The sequence below is a fragment of the Ranitomeya imitator genome, chromosome 4 (genome assembly GCF_032444005.1).
Source record: "Ranitomeya imitator isolate aRanImi1 chromosome 4, aRanImi1.pri, whole genome shotgun sequence".
Lineage (NCBI taxonomy): Eukaryota > Metazoa > Chordata > Amphibia > Anura > Dendrobatidae > Ranitomeya > Ranitomeya imitator.
The window spans coordinates 367,864,218-367,891,634 of NC_091285.1; the positions used below are offsets into that span (position 1 = coordinate 367,864,218).

Here is a 27,417-nt window from a genome sequence, read left to right on the forward strand (position 1 = left end):
GTATACTATGTGCATATGATGAGCAGAATGGTTCTGAAGCTAGAAATGTGTTGAGGTTTCTGATCTGACATTGAGTTTTTCAAAGGGAGTTGGTCATTAAGCTCCTCGCTATTAAACTGCTGACAGCACATTATGTCCCTCCTAATTATCCGTTACGTGTTCCCCTGCATAACTGTAAAAATGATCTTTATTCATTCCCTTCCTGTATGTAACTTGGCGCCAAGCAATCCGATGGATGGAAAGGGACCAACCTGGCACCTGCTGTGAGCTTGCTAACACTACCGCATCAATCAAAGGCAGAGGGACCAGTTTAGCTCAGAGCAGGTGCCAAGGTTGGCCTATACATGCCCTTAGGACAACTGGGCATTAAGTAGTATGAAGGAAGTAAGTCAATATAAATAATGCTAGGTGTAGGGGAGCATAGACCGGATCTCTAAAATACTAATTAGAAGACATAAGGCCTCATTCAGACGTCCTGTTTTTTGCATACGAGAACATCAAACCAATTATTCTAATCAGATTTTGATCAGAGTTTGACAAATGTGTGCTACAAGTGTTATCTGATTTTCCCATACATGGGAAAAAATTAAAAAATTCTCCACTTTCTCCATTTTGACAGTCTGTGAAAATCACACCACACATAGATGTCATCAAAGTGCAGTCCGATTTTTTCATGGACCCATTGACTTGCATTGTTGATTTTCATCAGAGCCTCAGATCAAAATTGGACATGTCTAAAATATTTTCAGAACACCGCTCAGTCCAAGGAAAAAATTGGACATGCGAAAGGACCCATAGACTATCACAGGTACGAGTGTTCCCCATGAACAACAGTGCAGCATGCACTATTCTCTCCTCAATGTCAGATGAGACTCACCCATTCAAATCTGAGCGTGTAATATAAATCCGGTCCTACACAGAACATCCATGTGGCATCTGATTTTGATCTAAACTGGAAATCAGTATTTGATTGTGTACTTTTTGAATGTTGAATATATGGAAACAAATCACACACAAATGTCAGTCATAACAAAACTGGACACACTGATGGCATGTGAATGAAAAGTTGGTCAAAATTTCTAGATGAAAGATCATAGTTTTCTAGATGAAATTTTGATGATTTTTCATACGCTCGTCTGTCCCTGGTCTAAGGCTGGAAGTTTATACAATAATGAATTTAAAAAGAAAAAGTGAATAGGCCCACCAATCTCATAGGCAGTTCAGCTGGAGTTAGGGAAGAAGCACTTGGACGAGCTCCGGGCCAATTCATGTGTAAACAAGCAAGGGGAATTCTTTGTAGACATCCAGCATCTGCTGAAAAATCAGTGAGTTAAAATCTCACATTTTATTCAGGCTTCTCAAAAAGGAGAGGAAAAAAACTACACAGAAACAAATAGTCATACACCTTTGTTGCAATAATTTGTCTCTTCTACTTTTTAAGAAGCCAAAATAAAATATGAAGTTTTAATACACACTGATATTTCTGCAGATTCTGAACTACTTAGTAGAATTCCCTTTGATGTTTAGAACTGTAATACCCTACAGCATAGCAGCATGTCCTTAGTTTAGGTACCTACATCATAGCGGCAGGTTCCTTATATCATGGAACAATTTTATACTGAAAATGTTAGGCTGGTACACACAATTCTTTTAGTTAAGTTCTTTTTTTATATTTTTAATTACATTTTTAAAACAAAGCACATCATCCAGACAAAATTAGGGACTTTAGGGTATGTGCACACGTTGCAGATTTGCCTGTGGAATTGTCTGCGCAGATTCTGAATCTCTTGGCAGAAAACACAAGTAAAAATCCGAGTGGATTTGATGCGTTTTTGATGCGGCTTTTGATGCGTTTTTTTCATGCAGATTTGTATGCTTTTCTCTTTCCATCATTCTGGTAGAGGTTGATCTTGGTTTTATCTGTCCAAAGAATGTTCTTCCAGAACTTTGCTGGCTTTTTTAGATGTTTTTTTAGCAAAGTCCAGTCTAGCCTTTTTATTCTTGATGCTTATGAGTGGCTTGCACCGTGCAGTGAACCCTCTGTATTTACTTTCATGCAGTCTTCCCTTTATGGTATATTTGGATATTGATACGCCGACCTCCTGGAGAGTGTTGTTCACTTGGTTGGCTGTTGTGAAGGGGTTTCTCTTCACCATGGAGATAATTCTGCGATCATCCACCACTGTTGTCTTCCGTGGGCGCCCATGTCTTTTTGCATTGATGAGGTCACCAGTGCTTTCTTTCTTTCTCAGGATGTACCAATCTGTAGATTTTGCCACTCCTAATATTGTAGCAATTTCTCAGATGGGTTTTTTCTGTTTTGCAGCTTAAGGATGGCTTGCTTCACCTGCATGGAGAGCTCCTTTGACCACATGTTTCCTTCACAACAAAACCTTCCAAATGCAAGCACCACACCTCAAATCAACTCCAGACCTTTTATCTGCTTAATTGAGAATGACATAACGAAGGGATTGTCCACACCTGTCCATGAAATAGCCTTGGAGTCAATTGTCCAATTACTTTTGGCCCCTTTAAAAACAGGGTGGCACATGTTAAGGAGCTGAAACTCCTAAACCCTTCAAAATGTTGTCTCTGTCCAAATATATATGGACCTAACTGTAGATGATAGATAGATCTATAGATAGATAATAGATAGATAATACCAAGCCCGATGTTTAGTAATAAACACAATAAAATGGTAAATAAAGACCCACACACAAAATCTGCGTTAGGCCGGGGTCACACTTAGGAGAGACTCGCACGAGTCTTGCATCTCAATACCCGGCACTGTCGCTGGCACTCAGGCCCGGAGTGTTCAGCTGCATAGAAAGACATGCAGCTGCACGCTCCGGTTCCGAGTGCGAGCAGCAGTGCCGGGTATTGATGCGAGAGACTCACACGCAATATTCTGTGCCAGAGAGGGAAAGCCGGCGACTAGGGGCCAATGTTTGTAGCCTGGGAAGGGGTTAATCCCATGTATCTTCCCAGGCTATGAATATCAGCCCGCAGCTGTATATTTAGGCTTTTCTAGCTATTAAAATAGGCGGACCCCCCAAAAAAACGACATGGGGTCCCCCTATAATAGCCAGAAAAGGCTAAGCAGACAGCTGCAGACTGATATTAATAGCCTAGGAAGGGGAATGGATATTGGCCGCCCCGGCTCAAACACCAGCTTACAGCCGCCCCAGAAATGGCGCATCTGTAAAATGCGCCAATTCCGGAACTTAGCCTCTCTTTTCCCACTGCCCTGTAGCTGTGGCTTATGGGGTAATAGTGGGTTATTGTCACCTTTCAATTGTAAGGTGACATCAAGCCGGCTAAGTAATGGAGGTGTCAATAAGACACCTATCCATTACTAATCCTATAGTTGTTAAAGGGTTAATTAAACACACAGCCAGAATAAATTATTTTAATGAAATAAAACACTACACAGTTTTGCCATCTTTATTTTGCTGCCAATGCATGAGACGCCCTCGATCTCCTGTAAAAAATAAAAAAACAACACAAATACTCCCTGGTCCGACGCAGTCCATTTAATAATGAGTGTCCCATGACGATCTCCCCTATGGAGCAGTCACATCAGGAGATGTGACTGCTCTATAGGCTTCCAGACACACATTGACAGGAGACAATGGCTCCTGCAGTGGTATCACTGAGGGTTCAATGGGCTCTCACGTTACAGCACTGCTGCGTGAGAATTTTCCCACTCAGCGGTGCCGCAAGTGACAGTATGAACTATACTGAATTCACAGCGGAGGGATACAGTGCAGATTACATTGGATCAGGAAGTATACTGTTGGTATATTATTTTTATTTTTTTATAGTTGATCAAGGGCTTCAGGGACTTGGTGTATGGTGAGATTATACTGTATGTTGTATGTTATATGTACTGTATGTGAATATAAGTGTGTATGTGATTTTTTTTTTTTACACAGTAGCCGGATGATGGGACTACTGCTGTCCCATCATCCGGCTAGCTTTCACTGTAGCAGGCATAGCCGGATGGGACTAGTAGTCCCATCGGACGATGCCTGCCTACACAGACACACACACAGCTCCACAGACCCACACAGCTCCACAGACACCAGCAAACCAACGCACACACACACAGATACACAAAAACACCCGCACACAGACACGCACATCTTCTCCGCACACAGTCTCCGCCCATACACACACACAGCCCCGCACACACACACAGCGCCGCAGACCCCTGCAGAGACACACACACTCACACAAACACCAGCACACAGACAAGCACATCTTCTCCGCACACACACAGTCTCTGCCCACACACAGTCTACACCCACACTTCCCTCCTCACAATATGCAGCGTTTCTCGCAGGCACATTTGCAGCAAATCTGCAGCTCTTTTTAAAACCTGCGGTTTTGCTGTGGACTTGCCTAACACAATGGAAGTCAATGGGTGCAGAAACGCTGCAGATCCGCAAAAAGAATTGACATGCTGCAGAAAAAAAAACGCTGCGATTCCACGCTGATTTTTCCACAGCATGTACACAATTCTTAATTTCCCATTGACTATACAATAATATATAGCGGCTTTGTGTCAGCTTTGTTAGAAGGCTACTGCAGTAATGCAATGCAGCTATTGTTGTGACAAGGTAGCAGCCAACATATAAAATTCAGTTCAATGTTGGAGCCAAAGTGGTTTGCTTTGTATTTCTATGCTCTGTTTATTGATCTTTTGCTGCCTGACCATAGACCTCATTCTGACCATCCATTTGTCTAACCCCTTTGCTTTGATCTGGTATGTTGAAGGTATTCTGACCTCAGACAGTGACCTGACTTCACCTTTGTCATTTCACTTTAGTTTACTTCGTGCTCTCTTGGTATCTGACCCAGGAACATTTGACTACCCTGCCTCACAGACTGTCCATGAGTAGTGACTAAAGTCACAGCTGCATTTTCAATCACTGCTTTCTATTTTGTGACAAAATATGAACTGGATCCCAGTGGTGTAAAGCAGGAAAACTTTTGTAGCAAACGTATCTTTGTAAATTAACCTTACACCTTGAAACAGACATATTCATACATAACGTTTAATGTATTATTTTTGGTTCCAGAACCATTAATTATTTTGTTTAATAATGTTTTAGTTTTTATTATTATTTCACATGCCAAAGTATCATTTGAAAAAGGATATCAAGAGTTGCACGGGGGAATATAAAATAGCCAATTTTCTAAGTGTTATTAAACAATAAAATCTCAGCATCTGAACCTTATCAGGACAGTCAGTACACACTGGAGCTGGACACTTTGTAGTCAGCAATGCCTTATATAAAAGATAATATGTTCTGGATGTTCCATCCTCCCTTTGCTCCGTCAGGTGTTCTTACATTTCCAGTCTTGGATAACCACATCCTCTCAGCAGCTGTTAAGGATTACCTTGTCCTTACTGGTATTTTGCTCTAGCCTCTCTGTCAGTACAAGGAGTTGAACTATGGCTGGCTGCCTTTGCATTGGGAAAATGTCGCTATTAATCTCCGAAAAGTGAACTGAAATATTTTCAGGATATTTTGCATTCAGGTGCATATTTCATAGTGCAAATAATCTGTAAATGATTTAACAGTACGCCTACCACTTGCTAAATCCAAAACCACTTTTGGCTTTTCAACACCATTCTTTTTTACAAACCAATAAAAAACTATGTTAATGTCAGGTTTGTGATATACAGTTAGGTCCATATATATTTGGACAGAGACAACATTTTTCTAATTTTGGTTATAGACATTACAACAATAAATTTTAAACAAAACAATTCAGATGCAGTTGAAGTTCAGACTTTCAGCTTTCATTTGAGGGTATCCACGTTAAAATTGGATGAAGGGTTTAGGAGTTTCAGCTCCTTAACATGTGCCACCCTGTTTTTAAAGGGACCAAAAGTAATTGGACAATTGATTCCAAGGTTATTTCATGGACAGGTGTGGGCAATCCCTTCATTATGTCATTCTCAATTAAGCAGATAAAAAGCCAGGAGTTAATTTGAGGTGTGGTGCTTGCATTTGGAAGGTTTTGCTGTGAAGTAAACATGCGGTCAAAGGAGCTCTCAATGCAGGTGAAAAAAGCCATCCTTAAGCTGCGAAAACAGAAAAAACCCATCCGAGAAATTGCTACAATATTAGGAGTGGCAAAATCTACAGTTTGGTACATCCTGAGAAAGAAAGAAAGCACTGGTGAACTCATTAATGCAAAAAGACCTGGGAGCCCACGGAAGACAACAGTGGTGGATGATCGCAGAATAATCTCCATGGTGAAGAGAAACCCCTTCACAATAGCCAACCAAGTGAACAACACTCTCCAGGAGGTCGGCGTATCAATATCCAAATCTACCATAAAGAGAAGACTGCATGAAAGAAAATACAGAGGGTTCACTGCACGGTGCAAGCCACTCATAAGCTCCAAGAATAAAAAGGCTAGACTGGACTTTGCTAAAAAACATCTAAAAAAATCAGCACAGTTCTGGATGAACATTCTTTGGACAGATGAAACCAAGATCAACCTCTACCAGAATGATGGAAAGAGAAAAGTATGGCGAAGGCGTGGTACAGCTCATGATCCAAAGCATACCACATCATCTGTAAAACACGGCGGAGGCAGTGTGATGGCTTGGGCATGCATGGCGGCCAGTGGCACTGGGTCACTAGTGTTTATTGATGACGTGACAGAGGACAGAAGCAGCCGAATGAATTCTGAGGTATTCAGAGCCATACTGTGTGCTCAGATCCAGCCAAATGCAGCAAAACTGATTGGTCATCATTTCATACTACAGATGGACAATGACCCAAAACATAAAGCCAAAGCAACCCAGAAGTTTATTAAAGCAAAGAAGTGGAATATTCTTGAATGGCCAAGTCAGTCACCTGATCTCAACCCAGTTGAGCATGCATTTCACTTGTTAAAGACTAAACTTCAGACAGAAAGGCCCACAAACAAACAGCAACTGAAAACCACTGCAGTGAAGGCCTGGCAGAGCATCAAAAAGGAGGAAACACAACGTCTGGTGATGTCCATGAGTTCAAGACTTCAGGCAGTCACTGCCAACAAAGGGTTTTCAACCAAGTACTAAAAATGGACATTTTATTTAAAATTATTGAATCTGTCCAATTACTTTTGGTCCCTTTAAAAACAGGGTGGCACATGTTAAGGAGCTGGAACTCCAAAACCCTTCATTCAATTTAAATGTGGATACCCTCAAATAAAAGCTGAAAGTCTGAACTTCAACTGAATCTGAATTGTTTTGTTTAAAATTCATTGTGGTAATGTCTATAACCAAAATTAGAAAAATGTTGTCTCTGTCCAAATATATATGGACCTAACTGTATATTTAGCAAGAACGAAAGGAGAGCATGCAAACAGGTTGAGCTACATTAGCATAAACGTGTCAAAAAAGTCTATTTCTGGCCTCAGATTTGATAATACATAAAACTATACCACTAAAAAAATCAATTACTGGAGTAGCACAGGAGATTTCCATTCAATGATATCCAGCAAGAAAATATATATTCAATGTATACATTGTCTTTACAATGCAACTTTATGGGTATCAGATGCCAGTGTATCACAATAACCAAAAATCATATATGTACCAGCGTACATTAAATGGAGGCCACATGGGTGATGTCAACAGAGCCCCAATTATTTCAAGCCATTAGAAAGTTAAAGGGGTGTTACAGTTTCAAATGTCAATTGTCCAAAATCTTGATCAGTAAGAAGAATATTATTATTATTATTATAATTACATGCATGGTCATCATTAACTGTCCCCAGTCGGGCTCATAATAAAATTACCGAAAAGGATTATCTTCATGAGACAATTCTCATGAGAAAAGTAATAGCAGTCCTCATCGTGAACCATATACCGTATTTTTTGGACTATAAGACGCACCGGACCATAAGAAGCACACCAAATTGTCAGAAGGAAAATAGGGAAAAAAATTAATGCGTCAAATGGAGGTCCATCTTTCAGTCTGAATTCAGCTTTCTGGGGGGGGATCGGCAGCGCTGGTGTAGCGGGGTCACAGGAGGTGATCATTGGTCCGGCGATGATCTGACTCTCTTCCCAGGCTGGTGCAGCAAATTCAGCAGTGCTCGGTGGTGCGGGGCTCTGCCAATATTGTGTGAAAGCACAGAGATCTCGGGACAAGATCCTGTTGCCGAAATCTCAATCTGCACATGCGTTGCCTCTGGCAGCCATTTTCCCAGAGGCCATCGCATTGCAGCACATTGCAGGCTTTCACATAATGTCGGAGGAGCCCCTGCACCACTGAGCACCGCCAAACCTGCAGCACCAGCTTGGGATGGGAGTCAGATCATTCCCCTGCAGTGTCGGACCACCGAATATCCCTTCTTCCCAGCCCAGCACCGGCAGATTTGCCCGAGTCCCGCTGCCGCAACACTGCTGGTATGTACATTCAGACTATTAGGAGCACCCCTACTTTTTCACCAAATTTTGAGGAGAAAAGTGCATCTTATTGTCCGATAAATTGTACCTGATACCTTTTAATCTAATGTTTGCTTTAAATACAAAATCTTGGGGGATCACAGGAACTCAGTGCTCACAATTGGCAACCTCTGCAAGCAATTTCTATATCCCTAAATGTTCTAAAGTTATTGAGTTTACATGCATGGCTATGAGTTTGTAAACTGAACAGATATCTCCCTTTAAATAGACTCACATGTTCAATATTTTGAATAATGTGAACTTAAATCACCTCAATTTTGACACCATGGTCAGTAGTCAGAGAAGTATGCTTCCGTTCTAACACTCGGCCTTTGGGAACTGTAAATAAAACATCACTAATGTAAACCAAGCCACGAGTGACTTTGTTGCTATGTCTGATTTCTTATGAAATAGTTTGCACAGTCCCACCAAGTTCCAAGAACTTTGCTCATAACTGAATATTTCATATTTATTTTACGGCTGAACGTTAGAAAGAATGGATCCAAAATTAAAAATATATATATTTGGGTTGATCTACTAAAACAAACTTTTAGCTAAGAAAGTCTTAAAATGAACAAAATGTATCAAAGTGGCTCATCTGTTCCTCAAATTGGCACTTCATAAGGCCGGTCTGCTTTAAGTTTACCATCTATGTGGAATAAAAATGCACCTCATTTATCGAAAAGCATGAGCGACTTTAATAAATTTGATGAATTGTACGAAATTCTAGACTAAACTCGCGGTATCAGAAAACGTAACAGTTTTATTACCCCACGTTGGAGATTTCGACAGGCTTTTTACTCGCCCCACTTAAAAATAAATGCTGATAGACTAGTATTCTACTAATGACACATGTAGGTTAGTTAGCACAAGTTGTTAATGTTACTGAATTACTCATAATTAGAAATTCAAAAGAATCTTTAAATATTATGTGAATCTGAAAACAAAAGAGACATTCATCATTATTGCAACTTAAAAGCACGGAAAATAAATGAACGCCATCAGCCGACATGTTCTGTCTATTGGTAATTAGTAACGAAAACTATACAGCACCTGGTCAAGACAGTTTAGGATCGCAGATACATCAAGGGAGATTTATTTTGTCTCTAAAGATGTGGTGAAAGCTGGATCTCAGACCATAATGGCACATTGTAAACATTACCCCATATCTACCGAAATCACTTTTCATCAAGCTTGTAAAGTTCACGTTGGTCTACAATCCTACCATTATACATTCAAACTGCTGTATCACCAACCTGGGTTTTTACGTCTTTTCTACTGGCCAACAACCAGTGCTAAGTACAGGCATAGATTGTCACAGAATGAATTCACATAGTAGTAAATGAAAGGAAAAAGGATAATCATGGAATGAACACTCTTGAGGGATGAAAGAGCATCCGCAGTGGAAACATCACTACTAAACAGATGTAATAAAGGGGAGGGGTGGTCATCTCTCACTGTAGGGGGAATTTGTGACTGACGCAGAAAGGGACATCTGTGGGTCATAACTTATGTGTGACTCTTGGACCCAGGAAAGGCTCCCTGATGGAGGATAAAGCAGTGAAGGGGGACATAGACATGGCAGAGTAAAACTCAAGCTGATTTAAACACAAACTCACTGTGAGGCATGCAAGTAAAAGTGCTACAGTCTCTTATGAGGTTACAAGAGCAGCATAATATCATGGGAACAAATATTGACAACAATTGTAACAAATAACTGTAGCACTTACTTGGCTACATGACAGTAGAAAAACCTAAACAATTGCTAATAATAATAAATCTAAATATTATTCTTATTTATACAGTGCCAACATATTCAACAGCAGTTTTGGTTATGGCAATCAATTGGCACTTTAACCCAAACTGCACTCAGGTAATGAACTGGGCAGTTATTAATGAACACCTTGCAGAAAGCCATGCTTGGAAAAAAACAAAACAATGTTGGTGTCCCATGCGTCCTATAATGCTTATTTACAGATGCAGGACCCAAAAGAACTTGGGAGACACACACTGACAGCAGGTCTCCTGGTGCAAGCCAGAGTCTACCTTGTTGTCTCAGGTTATGGAGGACTCACAGTCAAGATCACAATTTCTAGATCTTCTCAAGTCATAATGGAACAACTTTACGCGCACCAGACCTTCACACTGTCTTAGGCCAAATAAGAACTATTATCACTGTATCATGCTAAAGCATCATACTGTATTATATCCCACAGTCACTGTCTAGTCCCAGTCCACAATGTCTTACCACTGGAGGCTTCAGGGAAGTTTAGTGCTATCTATCACTGCAGATAACTTTAAAGGGCCACTGTCACCCCCTGCAGCCGTTATAAACTAAAAGAGCCACCTTGTGCAGCAGTAATGCTGCATTCTAACAAGGTGGCTCTTTTAGTTTTGTGTTCAGGTATTACTAAAATAAAGCAGTTTGAAACTTTGCAAAAATACCTGTCTTTGTCCATGGAGGCAGGTCTGAAGCCTCCTCTGTGAAGTGCCCAACAGCCGTCACTCACATCTTCTGGGGCGATGGTCGCCGCCCCCTGCGCGCTGTTTTCTTTTCAAATCCAACTCTCACCCACGTCCCCCGCCTTCCAGCCAGCTAGCAGGCAAGTTTCGTAGGTTGTTTCTTTCCCGGCGATTGCTATGAGCAGAAGGAGGAGGCGGCAGGATGAGCTCAGCTGAATAGCCAGAGGCTGGAAGGCGGGGGACGTGGGTGAGAGTCTGAGACATGCAGTGCGCATTCCCAGGAATCCTAGCCCCGCACTGTGCATAATGCATAACACATTGCGGGGCAGGGATTCCCGAGGTGGGTGGCCGCACTGCCAGCACAGGCGCAGTCTGCAAGCCTGGCTGTGCATCAGACAGCCAGAGCTTACTGCGCCTGCCCCACAAATATTTACACAGCGCCGGCGTTGGATTTGAAAAGAAAACAGCGCGCAGGGGGCGGCGACCATCGCCCCAGAAGGTGTGAGTGACGGCTGTTGGGCACTTCGCAGAGGAGGCTTCAGACCCGCCTCCGTGGACAAAGACAGTTATTTCTGCAGAGTTTCAAAACGCTTTATTTTAATAATACCTGAACACAAAACTAAAAGAGCCACCTTGTTGGAATGCAGCATTACTGCTGCACAAGGTGGCTCTTTTAGTTTATAACGGCTGCAGGGGGTGACAGTGGCCCTTTAAGGAGCAATTCTCTGGGGCAATAACTTACAGTGTCTTGCTAAAGTATTCACCCCCTTGGCTTTTTACCAATTTTGTTACATTACAACCTGTGTTTAAATATTTTTGTTATCCAATTTGTGTGGGATGCATCAGCACTAAATAGACGAAATTGGTGACGTGAGAAAAATATAGGCATAAATTTAAGGGATTAAATAGCTAAAAATTTCCATGTGTATATGCATTCACCCCTTTTGTGATGAAGACCCTAAACATTTCTAGCGCAAGCAATTACCTTCATAAGTCACATGCTTAGTGAAAGAAAGTCACCCTGTTTGCAAACTAAGTGTCACACAGTCTGTCAGTATATACACACTTTTTCTGAAAGTCCACAGAGGCTGCAACACCATAAAGCAAGAGGCAACACTAACCAAACAAAACCATGAAGACCAAACAAGACAGGGACAAAGTTGTTGAGAAGTACAAGTCAGGGCTGGGTTAAAAAAAAATCTCTGATGATCCCCTGGAGCACCATTAAATCCATTATCATCAAATGGAAAGAACACGGTACCACAAAAAACCTGCTGAGAAGGCTGCCCACAAAAACTCACAGCTCGGAAAAGGAGGACATTAATCAGAGAGGCAGCACAGAGAACAAAGGTAACATTGAAGGAGATGCAGAGTTCCCAAGCAAAACTGGAGTATTTGTCCATATGCCCACAATAAACCGTACACTCCATAGAAGTGGCCTTTATGGAGAGTGGACAGAAAAAAGCCTTTTCTTACACACAAAACTTGCCAGGCTTGTTTTGAGTTTGCCAAAAGTCATGTGGAAGACTCCCCAAATATATGGAGAAAGATGTTGTGGTCAGTGAGACCAAAATTGAACTATTTTGGCCACCAAGGTAAACGCTGTGTCTAGCGCCAAACTAACACATCTTATCTCCCAAGAATGCCACCCCCAGAGTAAAATATGGTGGCAGCAGCTGTGGGGATTTATTCCGGCAGCAGGGACAGGGAAAATGGCCCGAGTCAAGGGTCAGATGGATGGTGCAAAATACAAGGATATTCATGAGCAAAACCTGTTTCAGTCTGTCAGTGATTTCATACTGTTCAACTTCCAACAAGACAATGATCCAAGGCATACTGCTAAAGTAACACTCAAGTGGTTTAGGGGAAACATGGAAATGTCTTGAAGTGACCTAGTCAAAGCCCAAACATTAATCCAATTGAGAATCTGTGGTCAGACTTGAAGACTGGTGTTCTCCAGAGGAAACCATCTAACTTGAAGGTGCTGGAGCAGTTTTCCATTTAGGAATGGGCAAAAATCCCAGTGAAAACATGTAGAAAAATCATAGAGACTTCTCCAAAGCAACGTGCAGCTGTAATTGCTGCAAAAGGAGTCTTTACAAAGTAGTGACTTTAGGGCTGGTGAATAATTATGCACATGTAAGTTTCAGTTATTTTGTCCTATTTGCTGTTTGCTTCACAAAAAAAAGAAGAAAACCAAATATTCTTAGTTGTAGGTGTGTTCTTTTGCACTGTTCAGGCAGAGGGCGGCGCGCACACTAATTGCGTCATCGCGCCCTCTGACCTGAACAGGAAGTGCAGAGGATGGAAGACAGAGCGGTGCGCAGCGGTGGAACGAGGAAGGTGACTATCGTGCAATGCTCACATCCCCCGATAAACTCACCTGCTCCCGGCGCGGTCTCTGGCAGCGTCTCACTGTCAGATGGTCTCCGGGAGCCAGCGGCATCTTCCTGTGTTCAGTGGTCACATACTGCTCATTACAGTAATGAATATGCGTCCATATTCATTACTTTAATGAGTGGTACCACATGACCGCTGAACACAGGAAGAGCTGCCCGGAGACCATGGGACATGCAGGGACAGCGCCAAGAGTAGGTGAGTATGTCACCGCGCCGCTCCCCCGCCGTCCTTCCCCCCGCTGACAATGACTCGAGTATAAGCCGAGAGGGTCACTTTCAGCCCACAAAAGTGGGCTGAAAATCTCAGCTTATATTCGAGTATATACAGTGTCTTTCTGTAAGCACAGGGATGACATTTGCCTAGTTTTCCCCAGTTGGTGAAAGCACAGCTGCTTTGGTGAACTCGTAGAGCCCAGTACGCTGCCCAGGTACCCTTCTTTCTAGATCCAATTAGACTTGCATTTCAAAGACATAAATGCAATTGAATTATGAGCAGGCTGGCACTGTAGAGGCTGAAGAGCAGTAATCAGCTCCCTGCCCCAATGTACAAAGAGGCATGCTTTGGTCACCACAACACACTGCCAGCATGAAACTGCAGCACCACAAAGATGGCAGTGAAAGTAAGCACTCCATATTGATTTTGAAGAATAAAGTGACTTTTCCTATAAACTGGAGGAATACAGCACACAGAGGGAGAGATAGTGTAAAGAGGGGAACAGTATAGAGGAAGTATCAGGGGGGACAGTGTGAGAGCACAATTTGAAGAGGGTACAAAATTGAATGGAGACAACATTGTGTGACAGTAAAAGGTCTCAGTGTGAAGAGGGGACACAGTAAGTAGAAGGAGCAGCATGGGGGTACAGTGTGGAGATGGGGACAGCATGAGGATAAATAGTTGAGAGAACAGCATGAAATAGGGACATTGTGGAGGCTATAGTTCATGAGGCAGGAACAGGGTGGAGGGGGACAGCATATAGGCCATAAGGGCAGACAATATGACAATTAGAGATCATTAAGAGTGGGACACTGTGGCGATTATAGTTCATAAGGGCAGACAATGTGGTGGTTGCAGCATTCCTCATAAACTGCCCAGCACTTATGAACCCCCAAATGGCTATTGATAGAGGAGCATGTGACCAGACCAGACCATCATCATCCTCCAGTTGTAAAACTCCTGACAAGGGAAAGCCGTTTTTCTATTGGAGGAGGTTGATGGACCGGTCTGGTCACATGACCCTCCACCGGTAGCGACCAAATAGATAGAAGTGCTGGTCAGTGCTGCACAGTTTATTAGCAGAGTTGCACCAACAGCAGAAAGAGGCTAAACTCTACCTGAGAATTTGTCAGCGTCTGACAGTCTAACAGGAAAGTTTGTAACTCTTTCTCATCTGTCTTTTTCTCAGCTGATTTATGATCAGAGAGTACAATAAAGTTGAACACGCAAGGAAACAAACAGTCTGCAAAAGCAAAACAGTGTCATATTTGTAATGAAACTCATTTACAAAAATGATTTTTAGCTCAAAATACATATATTAAGGTAAAAAGAAAGAAAACCTGTCCTCAAAGATGGCTAAGCCCTTTAACTTAGCCATGGTCACATGGAATTCCAGAACTTAATATTAATCAGGTCTGAACTTTGGGAAAAACACAACAATTTTCTATTCTGCAGGCCAAGCATTTCTAATTTTTCATCCTATAGGTGTATTTATTGGAAGCCACGGAGTTATACAACATAAATGTACATAAAGATCACATACAGTCATGGTCAAAAGTATTGACCCTCCTGCAATTCTGTCAGATAATACTCATTTTCTTCCTGAAAATGATTGCAAACACAAATTATTTGGTATTATTATCTTCATTTAATTTGTCTTAAATGAAAAAACACAAAAGAGAATGAAGCAAAAAGCAAAACATTGATCATTTCACACAAAACTCCAAAAATAGGCCAGACAAAAGTATTGGCACCCTCAGCCTAATACTTGGTTGCACAACCTTTAGCCAAAATAACTGCGACCAACCGCTTCCGGTAACCATCAATGAGTTTCTTACAATGCTCTCCTGGAATTTTATACCATTCTTCTTTGGCAAACTGCTCCAGGTCCCTGATATTTGAAGGGTGCCTTCTCCAAACTGCCATTTTTAGATCTCTCCACAGGTGTTCTATGGGATTCAGGTCTGGACTCACTGCTGGCCACCTTAGAAGTCTCCAGTGCTTTCTCTCAAACCATTTTCTAGTGCTTCTTGAAGTGTGTTTTGAGTCATTGTCCTGCCGGAAGCCCCATGACCTTTGAGGGAGACCCAGCTTTCTCACACTGGGCCCTACATTATGCTGCAAAATTTGTTGGTAGTCTTCAGACTTCATAATGTCATGCACACGGTCAAGCAGTCCAGTGCCAGAGGCAGCAAAGCAACCCCAAAACATCAGTGAACCTCCGCCATGTTTGATTGTAGGGACCGTGTTCTTTTCTTTGAATGCCTCTTTTTTTCTCCTGTAAACTCTATGTTGATGCCTTTGCCCAAAAAGCTCTACTTTTGTCTCATTTGACCAGAGAACACTCTTCCAAAACGTTTTAGGCTTTTTCAGGTAAGTTTTGGCAAACTCCAGCCTGGCTTTTTTATGTCTCGGGGTAAGAAGTGGGGTCTTCCTGGGTCTCCTACCATACAGTCCCTTTTCATTCAGATGCCGACGGATAGTACGGGTTGACACTGTTGTACCCTCGGACTGCAGGGCAGCTTGAACTTGTTTGGATGTTAGTCGAGGTTCTTTATCCATCATCCGCACAATCTTGCATTGAAATCTCTTGTCAATTTTTCTTTTCCGTCCACATCTAGGGAGGTTAGCCACAATGCCATGGGCTTTAACTTCTTGATGACACTGCGCACGGTAGACACAGGAACACTCAGGTCTTTGGAGATGGACTTGTAGCATTGAGATTGCTCATGCTTCCTCACAATTTGGTTTCTCAAGTCCTCAGACAGTTCTTTGGTCTTCTTTCTTTTCTCCATGCTCAATGTGGTACACACAATGACACAGGACAGAGGTTGAGTCAACTTTAATCCATGTCAACTGGCTGCAAGTGTGATTTAGTTATTGGCAACACCTGTCAGGTACCACAGGTAAGTTACAGGTGCTGTTAATTACACAAATTAGAGAAGCATCACATGATGTTTCGAAGGGTGCCAATACTTTTGTCCACCCCCTTTTTTATGTTTGGGGTGGAATTATATCCAATTTGGCTTTAGGACAATTCTTTTTGCGTTTTTTCATTTAAGACAAATTAAATAAAGATAATAATACCAAATAATTTGTGTTTGCAATCATTTTCAGAAAGAAAATGAGTATTATCTGACAGAATTGCAGGGGTGTCAATACTTTTGGCCATGACTGTAGATTACTAAAGAAAAGAATCATAATTCATTGTCTTATAAAAAGTACTTTCCACACTGAATACAAGCATTACAATTACACTTATAACTTATATTTTCAAAAATGTAAGCAGTTGCTGTAAAATATAACTTGCTGAATGTTAAAATCTGGTCATTGTTCCATAAGGGAGTGAAGATGTCCTTATCACACTTCCTCCTTCCGTGGAAAATCCAAGAAAGATTAATCATTAATGTGAATTTCACAAAGTTGCTCCATTTGGATATGTGACAAAAAGATATAATAATTGGTTATATACACGCTAGAAACTTCCCGCAACAACCAACTGATAAATACATTTCCTGTTTGTCCACTATTAGAGTACAGGAAATTATGGAAAAACTAAAACTTAAGATGGTGTAGGTTCTTTATAGAAATTATTATATGTAATCTGTTTAGAGCCTAAATAAATGCTTCTATTTAATACTAAGCTATCAAAATTGTAATCCTACTAACTTTAGGTAGGGTTGCAATGTCAGAACAGTCACAAAAGAAAATGGATAGAGTTTGTGCTTGAAAGTCTCAAGGATTTCAAAGCTGATAATACATCAGAAACTTATCTCTTTTTGTCCAGGACCTCCGTGACCAAATTGATTCACATTGTCACAAAACACTCTTTTGGCCTCTGCTCCTGATGTATGTGTCCAGCATACTCCCATGACCTAATATGAACAAGCCCTTTCAAAGACGCAAGAACAGGCAAATCGAGAGAAAGTTGCAGTGTTCTGCTAAACAGGAGACTGTCAAGATACTAGACCCAAAATAATAGCCCCCGATTCATCAAAGTTTTTATAGCAATAAAGTGACGCAATATCTTAAAAAAAAAAAACACAAATTTTGTCACAACTCAGAATTGCAACAAAATTTTGGAACTTTTGATATTTTCACACCAGTTTTTCCCAGCGCTGTTGTAATGGCCAGAGCTGATTCCAGTGCTTGTCTAATTTATGACGAGCTGTGGCATACCATATGCCAGAAATTTTACTCCAGTCCCTTAAGGCGTGCATCTCTTCATCAATCAGGAGTGTATGACTCCACCATGGTCCCTCACGTGGACCGGCTGGAAAATCGCTGGCCTTGATGAATCAGGGACAATATTCTAAAAGTAACTTAATTTAACTCTTTAATGAATGACCTGGATTTTTCTGTTTTTAAGCTTTTGCTTTTTCCTCACCTTCTTCCAAGAGCTATAACGTTTTATTTTTCCATCATTGTAGAGCAGGGGTGGGGAATCTTTTTTCCCGCGAAGGGCCATTGGGATATTTATACCATCCTTCGGGGGGCCATACAAACTCCGCCCACAAAGTGCATGCTGACTCTGGCACTGGTGTCAGGACGTAATCTTTCACTGCATGCTCTTCAGTGTTCAGTAGTGAACACTGCGTGTGTGTGCTAACAGAGCAAGAAGAAATTAATGAGCTGGTGGCAATCAAAATACAGCGCCTTACCCAAGAATGTGGTCCCTGAGAACCTGCCCGGGGCCTGAGAAAAGGTCATAGAGGGCCGTAAATCTCACCACCCCTGTTGTGGAGGTATGAGGGCTTGTTTTTTGCAGGACAAGTTGTAGTATTGAAGACCAGCCTTCATTATGGAATGTGATGTACAAAAAATTGGCAAGTGGGATGAAAAGGTGACAAAAAGCAATTCCGCCATTATTTTTGGGTTTCATTTTTACACCATTTGTTGTGTGGAAAAAATGACCTGGAGTCATTAATGCAATTACGATGATACCAAACCTGCATCGTAAAAGTACTTCAGAATTTTGTAAAAAAAAAAGTTTTTACTTTGTGTTGCCATGTAATATTTTTATGTTTTTGCTGAGGGGATGGAGTGCTTGCTTTTTGTATAGAGAGCTGCCATTTTCATTAATAGCAATTTGGAGAACATACGATGTTTTGTTTGCTATTTATTGCATTTTTAGGAAGGAAATATGGTAAAAAAAAAATACACCCTCCAATTTTGGTGTTTAAATTCTTCTTTATACAGTAGGTTAAATAATTGTATATTTTGATAGAAAAGACTTTGACGGACGCGGAAATAACAAATAAGGTTTCTTTTTAACAAGGTAATGAGGGGTGATTTTTATTTCTATATTATTTTTATATTTTCGCATATTTTTCAAAACTTTTTTAGCTACATGATTTTTTTAGTCCACTTATGGGATTTGAACCTGCGATCAGTTGATTGCTTGTACTATGCTGCAATACCACATCATTGCAGTATACAGAAAAAAAATCAAGGTGTTCAACCTGTGTCTGAGCTTCATATGAATACCAAGATGGCAGCCATGGTGGCCTTAATAAAAACAATGGTACCCAGCTATCATATTATGGGGAGATGGCACATGAACGACCCAGCAATATCTCATCTAAGTGCTGCTGTCAGAAATTGACACCAGCATCTAAATGGCTAACAGTCACCAACGCTCCGGCCGCACATACTACCGTGTGTGGAGTGGGCTCAGCACATGACCCTCCTCCACATTTGCGGACCCTTTCTTAGGATGTTTACTCATGACCTTGTGCAGGAAGGGATCAATCTGTCTCTAACCTGTAACTATTGATTTGTTTAAATCTTCACAAAAGTAGGATGAGAATAAAATGTTTATGACTGCGAATATGAACTCTTTTACCTATATTTGGACATATTGTCTTTTAGCAGCAGTCACATCTAATATTGTTTTCACTAATAACGTCGTTTTAAACCTCAGGTAGTTGAATGCTTTAGATTAGTTGTCACTGCCAAGTTTTCAGGCATGGGATATATTCCAAAAACAGATGACACAACCAGTGCTTGCTCCCCTACTATCCCTTAATTGCCTCCTTCTATTCCCACGCAAGCACATACATCTGAGCCAGCAGACAAAAACATGGGTTAAATTACACAGATCATTTACGTCCGTTGGAGGCTAATGCGTACATCTTACCAATTGGGTTGCATACAGCTCACGCCATTTCGTGAATTGCAATATATTCAAAGCTGCTCATTTACTAGAGTGCAGGTCACTACTAGGGTCTCATTATTGGCAGTGATTACATCATAGCATGATGGTCACACATATCATACATGCAGCTGTCCAGGGATGACTGTACCCCATCTGTTAATGATGATGCCCAATAGCTGTCACACCAAGCTGTGCCGTGGAGATTTCACAAAGTAGGAATAAAAAATGACATCTTACCCTAACTAAAGCATCTACCTGATAAGAGGCAACCATCTTTTTTTTTCTCACATGCTTGGTTGTGTAAAAATAGTTGGAGCAACAGAAGAACATAGGAGGATGTGTATGGCTGACTTCATGACAGAGCTGGTGATAAAGTTAGGACATGTTCAGACAAGCAGACCTTTCCATCCGTATGATAGGAAGATAAACACTATAATGTATCATCGAGTTAATTCAGAATAAACTGCAAGCAATGACTGGAAATCAGAAGACTGTTCATAAAGAGGTACACATGAATTGGCCAGTTTATGCGCTAAACTTTCTCAATTTTTCATATTTCTAGTGCAGTAATGCAATTCAATTTCCATATTTCCTGTTTGCAAGTTTTGGCGCTACAGAGTGCTGCCTTATTTATTGTATTGTACATGAGTTGGTGAATCTAGGTTAGCACCTGATCACATTTAGTCTATGTTTGGATGTGATGGTCAATTTTTAATATTTGTATTCATTAGCCTTCTGACTGAGCACTCCGCCTCTTAGCTTCAGGGTTTTTTTTTATCAAGACAGGACTCTACCCCTCCACAAAGGTGTAGATTTTTAGTCAAAGAGAGGACTCACAGGTTTCCATACAGATGAAGACTTTATTCTAACTGAGGATGGCATTGATAGGTCCTGGTAAACGAGAAATGCCTTATCATGGCTACCAGGTAAACATGAATTGGCCAATTTATGCACTAAACTTTCTCATTTTTTCTTATTTCTAGCGCAGTAATGCAATTCAATTTTCATGTTTCATGTTTGCAAGTTTTGACACTACAGAGTGCTGCCATATTTATTTTATCATAAAGAGATCCTGTCCACAGGTTTTTATACCTTAAAATAACGCCATCAATGCAAAGCACCTGAAATGTTGATGACGTCAACACCTCTATATTAAACATCCATGTGTCCGTTTTCTAGAAATTCATTGGCAAATGATATGCAAATTATCTTGCAAGATCAAGGGCTTGGCCTGCACTTATAGATCTCTGGCCTCTCTCTCCTCCCGGCACTGGCCTTCTGCCTGTGACAGGTCATTCTTCTCAAAATCTCATGCAGATGTCATCATTAGTGGACATGGTGACATGGTGCCTGTGCAGATAAACAGTCTGGCTCTTGCAACATCACCAGGATCTTTTTCATATGCGCCGCCTACAGGAATGATGGTGCCTATGTGAGATCTCAAACTGGGAAGAAGGTTACAGAAAGGAGAAGTAAAAAAGGGCCAGAGAAGTCTGGAGAGCTGTAAGTGCAGGTCAAGCGTCAGTATTTTCCAGCTCATTTGCATAAACATTTGCCAATTATATGTAGAAAACGGAGGCACAGATTTTTAATATAAAAGTATGAACGTCATCAACATTTCAGATGCTTTACATTGACGATATTAGCACAGGGTCTTAAAACCTGCTGATAGGTTCCCATTAAATTAAATATATTTACATACTGATCAGCATCTCATTTCATACTTGCTTAAAGACACACAAATAGTCTAATTTCCAGTGTCTTGAAGCTAATAGGTGGATATTAGCTCCTAAAATGTGTCTTAGGGCTCATTCACACGAGCTTATGAATCGGACGAGTGCAATCCAATAAAAGGTCGGATTACACTCAGGGCCGTATTTGGAGTTTATGCTGCCCTAGGCACTTTAAGGCTATGTGCACACGTTGCGGATAAAGGTACCTTCACACATGATATTGTTAACGATATCGTTGCATTTTGTGACGTAGCAACGATATCGTTAATGAAATCGTTATGTGTGACAGCGACCAACGATCAGGCCCCTGCTGGGAGATCGTTGGTCGCTGAAGAAAGTCCAGAACTTTATTTCGTCGCTGGATCTCCCGCGGACATCGCTGGATCGGGGTGTGGGACACCGATCCAGCGATGTCTTCACTGGTAACCAGGGTAAACATCGGGTTACTAAGCGCAGGGCCGCGCTTAGTAACCCGATGTTTACCCTGGTTACCATCCTAAAAGTAAAAAAAACAAACACTACATACCTACTGCTGTCTGTCCCCGGCGCTGTGCTCTGCACTCCTCCTGTACTGGCTGTGAGCGTCGGTCAGCCAGAAAGCAGAGCGGTGACGTCACCGCTCTGCTTTCCGGTCGCTGTGCTCACACAGACAGTACAGGAGGAGAGCAGAGAAGCAGAGCGCCGGGGACAGACAGCGGTAGGTAAGTATGTAGTGTTTGTTTTTTTCACTTTTAGGATGGTAACCAGGGTAAACATCGGGTTACTAAGCGCGGCCCTGCGCTTAGTTACCCGATGTTTACCCTGGTTACCGGCATCGTTGGTCGCTGGAGAGCGGTATGTGTGACAGTTCTCCAGCGACCAAACAGCGACGCTGCAGCGATCCGGATCGTTGTCGGTATCGCTGCAGCGTCGCTTAATGTGAAGGGGCCCTTAGGCTTAGGAATTTCTGGTGCAGATTCTGACTCCCCTGGCAGAAAACGCACCTGCGGATTTGTTGCGTTTTTTGTGCGGTTCCGCAGCGTTTTTTGTGCGTTTTTGCTGCGGTTTTCTTGCGTATTTGCTGCTTTTTTTACCCCTGCGGTTTTCTATAATGGAATGGGTACAAAAACGCTGCAGATTCACAAAAAAGAAGTGACATGCTACTTCTTTTAAACTACAGCATTCCGCAGCGGATTTTTCGCAAAGTGTGCACAGCATTTTTTTTTCTCATTGATTTACATTGTACTGTAAATCAACTGCGGATCTGCAGCATTTCTGCACTGCAAAAAACGCTGCGGGTCCGCAGAGAATCCGCAACGTGTGCACATACCCTTAGTGCTGCCTCCCCCATTGGTGAGTATGACTAATGCAGACACTGTCGGCAGTGACTTAGGCTACTTTCACATAAGCGATTTTTGCCTTTCGCGCCAGATGCGGAAGTTTTCCACATCTGCCGCGTAACAGAGCACTTACAGCAACACTGCGTTCGGCCTCATTCATTCCCTATGGGACTTGCGGACATGTGCGGCACTTGCGGTATTGCCGTGATCCGGCAAATGCGGTACTTGCAGCAATGAAAAAAAAACACTGCCAGCAGTGTTTTCTGTCTCACCGCAAGTTCAAAACCACAAGTGCCGCACTTGTCCGCAAGTAGCCATCACTACATGTCCCTGCACCTTCCTAGCTCATCCCTAACCATCCCTCTCTGACCTAAAACTACACTATAAAGCTTTAGAAAAAACAATTTATTAACTGACATATTCCTATGATAATGAGGCTCCAGGCTACGGCGTAGACTCGGACGGGCAGTCTCCGGGTCTCCATTCTCTCCTTACAGTATTGTAATATTCAGTCACTATGTAGTGGCAATATATGGTCTGATCACGGTGTGGCGGTATTTGTAGAAGTATAATGGTTTGTATAGGGGAAAGCCGAGTGAATAGTGATTTGTATGAGGGAGAGTGGGGTAGATACTGATTTGTATGGGGGAAAGCTGGATGGATACTGTTTTGTACAGGGGAAAGCTGGGTGGATACTGTTTTGTACAGGGGAAAGCTGGGTGGATACTGTTTTGTACAGGGGAAAGCTGGGTGGATACTGTTTTGTATGGAGGAAAGCTGAGTGGATACCAATCTGTATGGGGGAAAGCTGGGTGGATACTGTTTTGTATGGAGGAAAGCTGGGTGAATACTGATTTGTATGGAGGAAAGCTGGGTGGATACTGTTTTGTATGGGGGAAAGCTGGGTGGATACTGTTTTGTATGGGGAAAGCTGGGTGCATACTGTTTTGTATGGGGAAAGCTGGGTGAAATTTGTATGGGGGAAAGCTGGGTGAATAGTGATTTGCATGGGGAAACCTGAATGAATAGTGATTTCTATGGGGAAACCTAAATGAATACTGATTTGTATGGGGGGGAAGCTGGGTTGATACTGTTTTGTATGGGGGAAAGCTGGGTGAATAGTGATTTGTATGGGGAAAGCTGAGTGGATACTGTTTTGTATGGGGAAAGCTGGGTGAATAGTGATTTGTATGTGGAAAACTGAGTGAATACTGATTTGTATGGGGGAAAGCTGGGTGGATACTGACTTGTATGGGTGAAAGCTGGGTGGATACTGACTTGTATGGGGGAAAGCTAGGTGGATACTGACTTGTATGGGGGAAAGCTGGGTGGATACTGATTTGTATGGGGGAAACTGCCTTACATTGTATTTGTTCTGCTCTCCACATTTCCATACAAACGGTAACAAATGAAACATGTATAGGTAGCTGAACTGACCAGTTCTTTAGTCTGAAATGCGCAGCTTGTGATTTCCTCATGTGCATTTACACTTAGAGAAATCAGTGCTTTTCCACATAAAAGGCCATAAGACTCTGCAGCCAGAAGCCCTCAGTGAGCGCTCCTTCCATTCACTCTGCAGGTTGACCCTAGGTCACGACCCTGTCAGAACTCCAGCAGCTCCCAGGAGAACGGTAGAGACTAGGTCCTTCTCGTGAGCACATCTTTTTTTTTTTATTATTCATTTATTGATAGGTTAAACAAGGATAAACATACCATATGAAAGGCAAAAGGGAAGTTTATTATATGTAGGAGGCTTGTGAAATTATATATCTGAAAGATATCTATTTATTATCTAATATTTTTCTATCATCTATCTATTAAATGCTAGTAAAAATCGGATACTTGCATTGCACTCACATTACACATGGATTACCAAGAGGAGAGAACTTGGCCAACTCTCCTGGATGAGAATCCGAGCAATTTTGCATACGCTCATGTGACTACAGAATTTCTTATTAATTATGCCAGATGGTCATTGAACAATGATGTTTGCTGATATGTTGATTACATATTGTACAGGGCCATGCAGTTTGTTTACTTGCAAACATTGAAAGGTAAACTATAAACAATCGAACAATGCGAGTTACACATCACATCTTCTCTTGACCTCTGGATGCTGGATTGAAGGACAGTTGTGAAATACACACGTGGTCAAAATTGTTGGTACCCCTCGTTTAATGACAGAAAAACTCACAATGGTCACAGAAATAATTTGAATCTGACAAAAGTAATAATAAATGAAAAATCTATGAAAATGAACAAATGAAAGTCAGACTTTGGTTTTCAACCATGCTTCCACAGAATAAAAAAATAAATAAAACTCATTAAATAGGCCTGGAAAGAAATGATGGTACCCGTAACTTAATATTTTGTTGCACAACCTTTTGAGGCAATCACTGCAATCAAACGATTCCTGTAAGTGTCAATGAGACTTAAGGTACCTTCACACATAACGATATTGTTACCGATATCGTTGCTTTTTGTGACGTAGCAACGATATCGTTAAGGAAATCGTTATGTGTGACAGCGACCAACGATCAGGCCCCTGCTGGGAGATCGTTGGTCCCTGAAGAAAGTCCAGAACTTTATTTCGTCGCTTGACTTCCTGCTGACATCGCTGGATCGGCGTGTGTGACACCGATCCAGCGATGTCTTCACTGGTAACCAGGGTAAACATCAGGTAACTAAGCGCAGGGCCGCGCTTAGTAACCCGATGTTTACCCTGGTTACCATCCTAAAAGTAAAAAAAACAAACACTACATACTTACCTACCGCTGTCTGTCCCCGGCGCTGTGCTCTGCACTCCTCCTGTACTGGCTGTGAGCGTCGGTCAGCCGGAAAGCAGAGCGGTGACGTCACCGCTCTGCTTTCCGGCTGCTGTGCTCACAGCCAGTACAGGAGGAGTGCAGAGCACAGCGCCGGGGACAGACAGCGGTAGGTAAGTATGTAGTGTTTGTTTTTTTTTACTTTTAGGATGGTAACCAGGGTAAACATCGGGTTACTAAGCGCGGCCCTGCGCTTAGTTACCCGATGTTTACCCTGGTTACCGGCATCGTTGGTCGCCGGAGAGCGGTCTGTGTGACAGCTCTCCAGCGACGCTGCAGCGATCCGGATCATTGTCGGTATCGCTGCAGCGTCGGTTAATGTGAAGGGGCCTTTATGCACCTCTCGACAGGTATTTTGGCCCACTCATTAAGAGCAAACTGCTCCAAGTTGTCTCGTGTTTGAAGGTTGCCTTTTCCAGATGGCATGTTTCAGATCTTTCCAAAGATGTTCAATAGAATTCAGGGCTCTTATAGTCTGTTTTCCTCTTAGCCATTATTGGGTGTTTTCAGCTGTGTGTTTTGGGTCATTATCCTGTTGCAAGACCCCTGACTTGCGACTGAGACCAAGCTATCTGACACTGGGCAGCACATTTCTGTCTAGAATCCTTTGATAGTCTTGAGATTTCATTGTACCCTGCACAGATTCTAGACACCGTTTCACAGTAGCGACAGTGCTCTTTCCTTGATATGCTTCATTTTTGCATCTGTGAACATAGAGATGATGTGCCTTGCCAAAAAGTTCCATTTTTGTCTCATCTGTCCATAGGACATTCTCCCAGAAGCTTTGTGACTTGTCAACATGTAGTTTGGCAAATTCCAGTCTGGCTTTTTTTTTTCCACAATGGTGTCCTCCTTGGTCGTCTCCCATGAAGTCCACTTTGGCTCATACAACGACGGATGGTGCGATCTGACACTGATGTTCCTTGAGCTTGAACTTCACCTTCAATCTGTTTAGAAGGGTTTCTGGGTTCTTTTGTTACCATTTGTATTATCCGTCTCTTTGATCGGTCATCAATTTTCCTCCTGGGGCCACATCCAGGGAGGTTGGCTACAGTCCCATGGATCTTAAATTTCTGAATAATATGTGCAACTGTAGTCACAGGAAAATCAAGCTGCTTGGAGATGGTCTTATAACTTTTACCTTTAACATGTTTGTCTATAATTTTCTTTCTAATCTCCTGAGACAACTCTTTCCTTCGCTTCCTCTGGTCCATGTTGAGTGTGATACACACCATGTCACTAAACAGCACAGTGAGTATCTGTAGCCCTATATACAGGCACACTCACTGATTCTAAGATTGTAGACACCTGTGATGCTAATTAATGGACACATCTTGATTTAACATGTCCTTTTTAACATATTAGTTTCAGGGGTACCATCATTCTGTCCAGGCCTATTTCATTTGTTTTATTATTATTTTTTTTTTTAATTCTGTTGAAGCATGGTTGAAAAGCAAATTCTGACTTTAATTTGTTCATTTTCATAGATCGTTTATTTATTATTACTTTTGTCAGATTCAAGTTATTTCTGTGACCAATGTCGGCTTTTCTGTCATCAAACGAGGGGTACCAACAATTTTGACCACGTGTGTATATAAGGAAATGTTTTCCTCCGTTCCAGGGGCGTCTACAGGATGTCAGTTTAGGAGACCACAGCACCAGCTGGAAGAGCACAGATCTGCTTCATTGACCATCACTGAACCACCAGAGACATCTTGAAGAATCCAAGTTGTAACAATCTGGTCACCTGGCCAAATACCTCACTGCTCTCAGATAACTTCCTAAGCTTGTCGATACCTCCTCTCTGTGGGGGCCTATCAAAAGAGGGGTGCCACTGGTCGGGGTA

At 41.9% G+C, this 27,417-nt stretch overlaps 1 protein-coding gene across 1 annotated transcript in view; it reads right to left on the reverse strand.

Moving 5' to 3' along the window:
• SEMA3C (semaphorin 3C) overlaps positions 1-27,417 on the reverse strand; it is a 229,319-nt gene that overhangs the window by 110,400 nt on the left and 91,502 nt on the right. The gene's annotated exons all lie outside the window — the stretch shown is intronic.